Source organism: Oryx dammah, unplaced genomic scaffold (genome assembly GCF_014754425.2).
Source record: "Oryx dammah isolate SB20612 unplaced genomic scaffold, SCBI_Odam_1.1 HiC_scaffold_27, whole genome shotgun sequence".
NCBI lineage: Eukaryota > Metazoa > Chordata > Mammalia > Artiodactyla > Bovidae > Oryx > Oryx dammah.
The window spans coordinates 134,783,198-134,793,879 of NW_024070211.1; the positions used below are offsets into that span (position 1 = coordinate 134,783,198).

General features: G+C 38.0%; 1 long non-coding RNA gene across 1 annotated transcript; it reads left to right on the plus strand.

Moving 5' to 3' along the window:
• Nucleotides 1-2,279: 2,279 nt before the first annotated feature.
• LOC120854078 lies at nucleotides 2,280-7,557 on the plus strand. Its single transcript, XR_005718915.1, has 3 exons — nucleotides 2,280-2,430; nucleotides 3,935-3,937; nucleotides 7,546-7,557. It is a non-coding gene; the product is annotated as an uncharacterized LOC120854078 (long non-coding RNA).
• Nucleotides 7,558-10,682: the final 3,125 nt, after the last annotated feature.

Genomic DNA, 10,682 nt, shown 5'->3' on the forward strand with positions numbered 1-10,682 from the left:
TCATTCCAATTCCAAAGAAAGGCAATGCCAAAGAATGCTCAAACTACCGCACAATAGCACTCATCTCACATGCTAGTCAAGTAATGCTCAAACTTCTCCAAGCCAGGCTTCAGCAATACGTGAACTGTGAACTCCCTGATGTTCAACCTGGTTTTAGAAAAGGCAGAGGAACCAGAGATCAAATTGCCAACATCTGCTGGATCATGGAAAAAGCAAGAGAGTTCCAGAGAAACATCTACTTCTGCTTTATGGACTATGCCAAAGCCTTTGACTGTGTGGATCACTGTGGAAAATTCTGAAAGAGATGGGAATACCAGACCACCTAACCTGCCTCTTGAGAAATCTGTATGCAGGTCAGGAAGCAACAGTTAGAACTGGACATGGAACAACAGACTGGTTCCAAATAGGAAAAGGAGTATGTCAAGGCTGTATATTGTCACCCTGCTTCTTTAACTTCTATGCAGAGTACATCATGAGAAATGCTGGACTGGAAGAAACACAAGCTGGAATCAAGATTGCCGGGAGAAATATCAATAACCTCAGATATGCAGATGACACCACCCTTACGGCAGAAAGTGAAGAGGAACTAAAGAGCCTCTTGATGAAAGTGAAAGAGGAGAGTGAAAGACTTGGCTTAAAGCTCAACATTCAGAAAACGAAGATCATGGCATCTGGTCCCATCACTTCATGGGAAATAGATGGGGAAACAGTAGAAACAGTGTCAGACTTTATTTGGGGGGCTCCAAAATCACTGCAGATGGTGATTGCAGCCATGAAGTTAAAAGACGCTTGCTCCTTGGAAGAAAAGTTATAACCAACCCAGATAACGTATTCAAAAGCAGAGACATTACTTTGCCAACAAAGGTCTGTCTAGTCAAGGCTATGGTTTTTCCTGCGGTTATGTATGGATGTGAGAGTTGGACTGTGAAGAAGGCTGAGCGCTGAAGAATTGATGCTTCTGAACTGTGGTGTTGGAGAAGACTCTTGAGAGTCCCTTGAACTGCAAGGAGATCCAACTAGTCCATTCTGAAGGAGATCAGCCCTGGGATTTCTTTGGAAGGAATGATGCTAAAGCTGAAACTCCAGTACTTTGGCCACCTCATGCAAAGACCTGACTCATTGCAAAAGACTCTGATGCTGGAAGAGATTGGGGGAAGGAGGAGAAGGGGACGACAGAGGATGAGATGGCTGGATGGCATCATGGACTCGATGGACGTGAGTCTGAGTGAACTCCAGGAGTTGGTGATGGACAGGGAGGCCTGGTGTGCTATGATTCATGGGGTCGCAAAGAGTTGGATACGACTGAGCAACTGAACTGACCTGAACTGAATGAACTCTCAGAAAGAGAAATCAAGGAAACAATCCCACCTACAGTCACATCAAAAAGAAATAAATACCTAGGAATAAACAACCAAGGAGATAAAAAGACCTATAGTTTGAAAACTATAAGACACTGATAAAGAAAATTGAAGGTGATGCAAATAAATAGATATCTTGTGTTCATGACTGGAAGAATGAATATTGCTAAAACATGCATACTACCCAAAGCAACCTACTGATTTAGTACAATACCCATCAATTACCCAAAGCATTTTTCATAGAACTATAGCAAATAATCCTAATTTATGGATGAATTTTATTCTGAATGGTCAAAGCAATCTTGAGCAAAAGCAAACAAAGTTAGAGGTATCACTCTCCTTGACTTCAGAATTCAAAGCTATAGTAATCAAAACAGTATGGTACTGGCATAAAAACAGACACATAGATCAATGGAATGGAATAAACAGCCCAAATATAAACCCACTCATCTATTGTCAATTAATCTACAACAAAGGAGTCAAGAATATACAATGGAGAGAAGATACTTTTTTCAATACATGGTGCTGTGAAAACTGGACAACTACATGTAAAAGGATGAAATTTAAACATTTTACTACACCACATATACAAGTAAAGTCAAAATGATTTTAAAACCTAAGTGCAAAATGACATCATAAAACTAGGCAAAAACACACACTCTTTGAGATAAGTCTTAATAATATATTTCTGGTTCTGTCTCCTCAGGCAAGGGAAACAAAAGCCAAAATAAACAAGTGGGACCTAATTAAAACTAAAAGCTTTTGCACAACCAAAGAAACGCTCAAAAAGAGCCAAAAGGCAACCTACAGCATGGGATACCATATTTGCCAATGATATGTCTTATAAGAGATTAATATCCAAAATATATAAACAACTCAAAACCAAATCATCCAAACCAAACAATCCAATTAAGCAATGGGCAGAAGACCTGAATAGACAGTTTCCCAAGAAACACATGCAAATAGCTAACAGGCATATGAAGAGTTGCTCACCACTAATTATCAGGGAAATGCAAATCAAAACCACCATGAAATATCACTTTACACCTGTCAGCATGGCTACCATGAAAAAGTCTACAAGTAGCAAATATTGGCAAGAATGAAGAGAATAGATGGAATTTTAGTTCATGGTTGGTAGGAATGTAAACTGGTACAACTGCTATGGAAAACAGTATGAAGTTTCCTTAAAAAAAATTAAAAGTAAAATTATCATATGGATTAAGCAATTCCACTCATGGGTAGATATCTGAAGAAAATAAAAATGCTAATTTGAAAAAATACATGCACTTCCCCGATATTCATAACAGCATTACTTACACTAGACAAAATATGGAAGCAACCTAAGTGTAAACTGACAAATCCATAAAGATGTGGCATATATACATACAATGGAATATTACTAAGACATATGGAAAAATGTGGTTGACCTCAGGGTATTACATGATTTTGAAGTAACTTAGATAAAGATGCTGGGAGGGATTGGGGGAAGGAGGAGAAGGGGACGACAGAGGATGAGCTGGCTGGATGGCATCACTGACTTGATGGACATGAGTCTGAGTGAACTCCAGGAATTGGTGATGGACAGGGAGGCCTAGCGTGCTGCGATTCATGGGGTCACAAAGAGTCGAACACGACTGAGCGATTTAATTGAACTGAACTGAACTGAACTGAGACAAAGATGCATATTGCATGTTTTCAGTTATATGTGGAATCTAAAAAGGGAAACTAATTAATATAACAAAACATAAACAGGGTCATAGATACAGGTAACAAATTAGTGGTTACCTGTGAGGAGAGGATTGGAAGGAAAGGCAAGGTAGGGGACTCCATCTATTGTCAGTTTGAATCTGCTTGCATTGAGCCTTTCACAGTTACAGTTTAGCTCCAACTTCCTGGAGGCTGCCTTCTGGCCAGTCCCAGGACAGGGACAGTCCCAGCATCCTAAGGCCCTTGAAACGACACAAATGTGAAGACTATTTCCAAAGTGACATGCAGATCACTAACCTGTGCTGCACATCTGCCCTGTGTGGTGGTGAGTGGCCCCCACAAGATGACAGGCCAGGCTGTTCTGACCCATAATGAATGCAGAAAATGGAAGGGGACAGAGCATTTTAAAGGTTGGAGTCACTAGCCAGGAAAAGGTAGTGCTAGGTTAGCCCCATGGCAGCCAGTGAATTTTGAGTTGGTCCAACAGCAAGGCAGATTCTTTTAACACCTAGCAGTTCACTCGTCACGGAAATTACTTCCTTTCTGTTTCCCTGGAACTTTGCCTATCACTCTCTGTCAAAAGGATTGAACTCCCAGTCAGATTTTTACTGAAGGGTTGCCATATAACAGGTTTCCCTCTCCCAAGGAATTTACATTATAAGACAGGGACCAGAGACAACACTGAAAGCTAAGGTCTAGAAGGGGCTTTCTGCTGGGCTCACAGCAGAGAGCACCCTCACCTTTAGCCCAGCTCTATAACATGCAGAGTACACATGCAGGGCAGGGCTCTGCTCCCTCTCCAGGCCTGGGGTCAGTGGAAGTATGAGAGGACACTCCAGGGAGGGCACAGGCCCTGGCAGAGGGGACAGGGAGTTGGTATCAGCCCTCGTGTTACAATTTCTCCAGAGGAGGGAGATGTGCTTTCTTAGAATAAGCTGCCAAAAGACCTCAGGCACTGTTCCTCTTCCTGAGAATCTGTAATGAATCCTCAGGGAAGGCATGGCCTCTGGGCTGGGGACTCTAGGAAAACGGGCCTTTGGCTGGCTCTGGAGGATGGAGTGATGCTGCATGAGATGAACAACTCTGGGATCCCACTTCCCAGGTTAACACACCAGCTACTCTACCTGAGGGTGATAGCCCCAGGGCCACTCTGTTTCTCTGCTCATCTCACTGTACCACACAGTGTAAAGTGAAACCTGAATAACCCACATCCCTCCTCCATCCCCACACAGTGAAGGCTTTTTCTGATTTTTGTTTTTGTTTTTGTTTTTTTTGCTACTGTGGTTCTGTTTTACCTTCTGGTAGTTTTTTCATTTATCAGTTTATATGTTAGTTCTCTAAACTTTTTATTCTTTGTTATTGCTCTCTTATACTTTTTTTATATACAAGTATTCTGTTTTACCTTCCAATGCTTAATTCTATTTTTAAAATAGATTTACTTCCATGTTTTTTTTAAATATATTGGTTAATTTTTCTAAATTTCATTAATTTCTTTCCCTGGGTCAGGAAAATCCCCTGGAGTAGGAAATGGCAGCCTACTCCAGTTTTCTTGCCTGAAAAATTCCATGGACAGAGGAGACTGTTGGGACACTCTGTTGAGTCACAGTTAGTGAGAAATGACTGAACACACACACACACACATGATGTAAGGATGACACTTCCTAATGATCAAGGGATCAACCCAAGGAGAAGATAAAATAATTATAAATATTTATGCACCCAGTATAAGAGCCCTTCAATATACAAGCAAATGCTAATAGCCATAAAAGGGGAAATGAACAGTAACACAATTATAATGGTGGACTTTAACACCCCACTTACACCAATGGACAGATCATCCAGACAGAAGATAAATAAGGAAACACAAGCTTTAAATGACACAATAGATCAGACAGATGCAATGGATATTTATAAGCAATATCACACAAAAGTGGCAGAATATACTTTACTCTCAGGTGCACATGGACCATTCTCCAGGATACACCACATACATCTTGAATCAAATCAACCCTCAGAAAATTTTAAAAAATTAAAATTGTATAAAGTATCTTTTCTGACCACAACACTATGAAATTAGAAATCGATTATAGGGGGGGAAAAGCCTATAAAAAACAGACACATGGAGGCTACACAGTGTGCTGCTAATTAACCAAGAAAATACTGAAGAAATTAAAGATAAAATTTAAAAATACATAGAAACAAATGATAACAAAAATACAAAGTGCCTATGGGATGCAGCAAAATCAGTTCTAAGATGGAAGTTTATAGCAATTCAACCTTAAGAAACAGGAACAATCACAAATAAACAATTTTACATTACACCTAAATAAAGAAGAACAAACCCCCAAAGTCAGTAGAAAGAAAGCAATCATACAGATCAGAACAGAAATAAATGAAATAGAAATGAAGAAAACAATAGCAAAGATTCATAAAAGTAAAAGTTGGTTCCTTGAGAAGATTAAAAATTGACAAACTTTTAGCCATATTCCTCAGAAAAAAAAAGGAAGAGGATTCAAATTTTAAAATTTATAAATGAAAAAAAGAGAAATTAAAACTGCTAACACAGAAATACAAAGGATCATTACAGACTACTAGAAGCAACTATATGCCAGTAAAATGGACAACCCAGAAGAAATGGACTAACTCTTTAACAGGTACAACTTTCCAAAACAATCAGGAAGAATTAGAAAATATAAGCAAACCAATCACAAGTAATGAAATTGATACTGTGATTAAAAATCTTCCAAAAATCAAAAGCCCAGGACCAGATGGCCTCGCAGGAGAATTCTGATCAAACATTTAGAGTAAAGCTAACACCCATTCTTCTTCTAAACCCCTATTCTTCCAAAAACTTGCTGAGGAAAGAACACTCCCAAATTCGTTCTACTAGGCTGCCATCACCCCGATACCACATCAGAGAAAGATATCACACAAAAAAAGAAAATTACAGATGAATATCACAGATGGACATAGACACAAAAATCCTCAATAAAATATGAGAAAACAAAATACAACAACACATTAAAAGGATCATACACCATTATCAAGCAGAACTGATAGCAGGAATATAACAATTTTTCAATATATACAAATCTAGCGATATGATGCATAATATTAACAAATTGAAGAATAAAAACTATTTTATTATCTCAACACACGGAGAAAAAACTTTTGATAAAACTCAACACTCATTTATGGAAGAAAAAAAGAAACACTCCAGAATGTGGGCATCAAGGTAATCTACCTCAAATTAATAATGACATATATGACTATATATGACAGTATATGGCCATATAACAATAATGGCCATATATGACAGACACAGAGAAAACATCATTCTCAATTGTGAAAAATTAAATTATCTCCCCAAAGGTCAGGAACAAGACAAATATGTCTATTCTTTCCACTCTTAATTCAATATAATTTTGTAAGTCCTACCCAGTAATCAGAGAAGAAAAATAAAAGGAATAAAAATTGGAAAAGAAGAAAGCCATCACTTTGCAGATAACATGTAACTATACATGGAGAATATTAAAGATATCACAAGAAAATTACTGGAGGTACTCAATGAATTTAGCAAAGTTGCAGGATACAAAATTAATGCGCAGAAATTTCTTTCATGCTATACACTACAATGAAAGATCAGAAAGGGAAATCAAGGAAACAATCCTGGTTATCATCACAACAAAAAGAATAAAATGCCAAATAATGAATCTACCTAAGGAAGCAAAAGACCTTTACTCAGAAAACTGTAAAACACTGATGAAAGAAATCAAATATGACACAAGCAGATAGAGGATTACCATGTTCTTGGATTGGATGAGTCAATATTGTGAAATTGAATATATTAATACTACCCAAAGCAGTCTACATATTCAGTGCAATTCCTCGCAAATTATCAATGACATTATTTACAAAATTAGAACAAAAACTTTTACAATTTCTATGGAAACACAAAAGACCTTGAGTAGCTAAAGTGATATTGACAAAGAAAACTAAGCTAGAGGAATCAGGCTCCCCACCTTCAAACTATACTACAGAGCTACAGTGGTCAAGATGGGATAGTACTGGGACAAAACAGACACACAGACCAACGGCACAGGATAGAAAGCCCAGAGATAAACCCACATCCTAGGTCAGCTAGTCTATGACAAGGGTGGCAAGAATGTACAATGGAAAAAAAGGCAGTTTCTTCAATAAGTGGAGCCAGGAAAACTGGACAGCTACATGTAAAAGAGTGAAATTAGAACCTAATACCATACAAAAATAAACTCAAGATGGATTAAAAACCTAAATATAAGACCAGACAGTATAAAATTCTTAGAGGAAAACACAGCAAAAATCACTCTTTGATGTAAACTGCAGCAAGATCTTTTTGACTCATCTCCTAATGAGTCAAAAATAGGAGTAATGAAAATAAAAATGAAATTAAACAAATGAGACCTAATTAAACTCAAAAATTTTTGTGCCCCAAAAGAAGTCATAAACAAGATGAAAAGAGAACCCTCAGAATGGGAGAAAATATTTGCAAATGAAACTGGAAAGGATTAATCTCCAAAATATACATGAAACCTAGATGTCCATCGACAGATAAATGGATAAACAAGATGTGGTACATATATACAATGGACTATTAGTCATAAAAAGAAAGAATTTGAGTCAGTTGTAGGGGGCCTGGGTGTACCTAGAGTCTATCGTACAGTGTGAAGTAAGTCAGATAGAGAAAAAAAATAATGCATATATACTTTTATTTTTAACTGGAGGATAATTGTTACTGCCATACAATAATGTGAATCAGCCATAAGTATACATATGTCCCCTCTCTCTTGAAACTCTCTCCCACCCTCCGCATCACATCCCTTTAGTTTGTCAGAGTACTGGGTTGAGTTCCCTCTGTTATAAGACAACTTGCCATTAGCCATCTATTTTACACATAGTGATGTATATATTTCAGTGCTACTCTCAGTTTGTCCCACCATCTCCTTCCCCCGCTCCATCAAGTCTGCTCTGCATCTCTACTCCTGCCCTGCAAATAGAGTCATCAACACCATCCTAGATTCCATATATATGTGTTCAGTTCAGTCCAGTTCAGTCGCTCAGTCGTGTCCGACTCTTTGCGACCCCATGAATCAGGGAGGCATGCCAGGCCTCCCTGTCCATCACCAACTCCCGGAGTTCACTCAGACTCACATCCATTGAGTCCATGATGCCATCCAGCCACCTCATCCTCTGTTGTCCCCTTCTCCTCCTGCCCCCAATCCCTCCCAGCATCAGAGTCTTTTCCAATGAGTCAACTCTTCGCATGAGGTGGCCAAAGTACTGGAGATTCAGCTTCAGCATCATTCCTTCCAAAGAAATCCCAGGACTGATCTCCTTCAGAATGGACTGGTTGGATCTCCTTGCAGTCCAAGGGACTCTCAAGAGTCTTCTCCAACACCACAGTTCAAAAGCATCAATTCTTCGGCGCTCAGCCTTCTTCACAGTCCAACTCTCACATCCATACATGACCACAGGAAAAACCACAGCCTTGACTAGACAGACATTTGTTGGCAAAGTAATGTCTCTGCTTTTCAATGTGCTATCTAGGTTGGTCATAGCTTTTCTTCCAAGGAGTAAGTGTTTTTTAATTTCATGGCTACAATCACTGTCTGCAGTGATTTTGGAGCCCAAAAATATAAAGTCTGACACTGTTTTCACTGTTTCCCCATCTATTTCCCATGAAGTGATATATGTGTTCGTATATAATATTTTTCCCTTTCTGACTTACTTCACTCTGTATAACAGGCTCTAAAATCATCCACCTCACTTCGAATGACTCAAAAATCTTTCTTTTTGTGAGTAATATTCCATTGTATATATGTACCACAACAAATTTATTCATTCATCTGTCAAGAGGCATCCATGTCCTGGCTATCATAAGTAGTGAGGAATGAACATTGGGGTACTTGTGTCTTTTTCAATTATAGTTTTCTCAGAGTATGTGCCCAGTAGTGCGATTGTTAGATCATATGCTTTTAATAGTTTCATTCTTTTAAAGGAATCTCCATACTACTTTCCATAATGACTGTATCAGTTTATATTCCAACCAGGAGTGCCAGAGAGTTCCCTTTTCTCCACATTTTCTCCAGCACGTATTGTTTTTAGATTTTTTTTATTATGGCCATTCTAACCAGTGTAGTTTTGATTTGCAACTTTTCATGCCTTTGTTGGCTATCTGTATGTCTTCTCTGGAGAGAAATGTCTTTAACTCTTCTGGCTATTTTTTGATTAGGTTGTCTTTAAAAAAAATACACTGAACTTATTTTATATTTCAGAGATTAAACCTTTATAAGTTGCTTCATTTGCAAATATTCTTTCCCATTCTGAGGGTTGTCTTTTCATCTTCTTTACAGTTTCCTTCATTGTGCAAAAGCTTTTATGTTTTTTTAATCTTTTTAAAATTAATTTATCTTATACTGAAGGACAATTGCTTTACAGAATTTTGCTGTTTTCTGTCAAACCTCAACATGATTCAGGCATAGTGTATACATATATCCTCTCCCTTTTGAAACTCCCTCCCATCTCCCTCCCCATCCCACTATTCTAGGTTGATACAGAGCCCGTTTGAGCTTACTGCGTCATATAGCAAATTCCCATTGGCTATCTATTTTACATATGGTAACGTAAGTTTCCATGTTACTCTTTCCATACAGCTCACCCTCTCCTCCCCTCTCCCCAAGTCCATAAGTCTATTCTCTATGTCTCCATTTTTGCCCTGTAAATAAATTCTTCAGTACCGTTCTTCTAAATTCCATATATATGTGTTAGAATAGGGTATTTATCTTTCTTACTCACTTCAGTCTGTATAATACATTCTAGATGCATGCACCTCATTAGAACTGACTCAAATGCATTCCTTTTTATGGCTGAGTAATATACTGTTGTGTATATATACCACAATTTCTTTATCCATTCATCTGTCAATGGACATCTAGGTTGCTTCCATGTTCTAGCTATTGTAAATAGTGCTGCAATGAACAATGGGACACATGTGTCTTTTTCAATTTTGGTTTCCTCAGGGTATATGCCTAGGAGTGGGATTGCTGGGTCATATGGTCGTTTTATTCCCAGTTTTTCAAGGAATCTCCATACTGTCTTCCATAGTGGCTGTATCAATTTATATCCCCAACAACAGTGCAAGAGTGTTCCCTTCCAGCACTTATTATTTGAAGAGTTTCTGATAAGGGTCATTCTGACCAGTGTGAGGTGATATCTCATTTAAGTTTTGATTTGTATTTCTCTAATAATGAGCGATATTGAGCATCTTTTCATGTGTTTGTTAGCCATCTGTAGGTCTTCTTTGGAGAAATATCTGTTAGGTCTTTTTCCCACTTTTTGATTGGGTTGTTTGTTTTTCTGGTATTGAGTTGTATGAGCTGCTTGTATATTTTGGAAATTAATCCTTTGTCAGTTGTTTCATTTGCTTTTATTTTCTCCTATTCTGAGAGTTGTCTTTTCACCTTGCATATAGTTTCCTTTGCTGTGCAAAAGCTTTTAAGTTTAATCAGGTCCCACTTGTTTACTTTTTTTATTTCTGTTACTCTAGGAGGTGGGTCATAGAGCATCTTGCTTTGATTT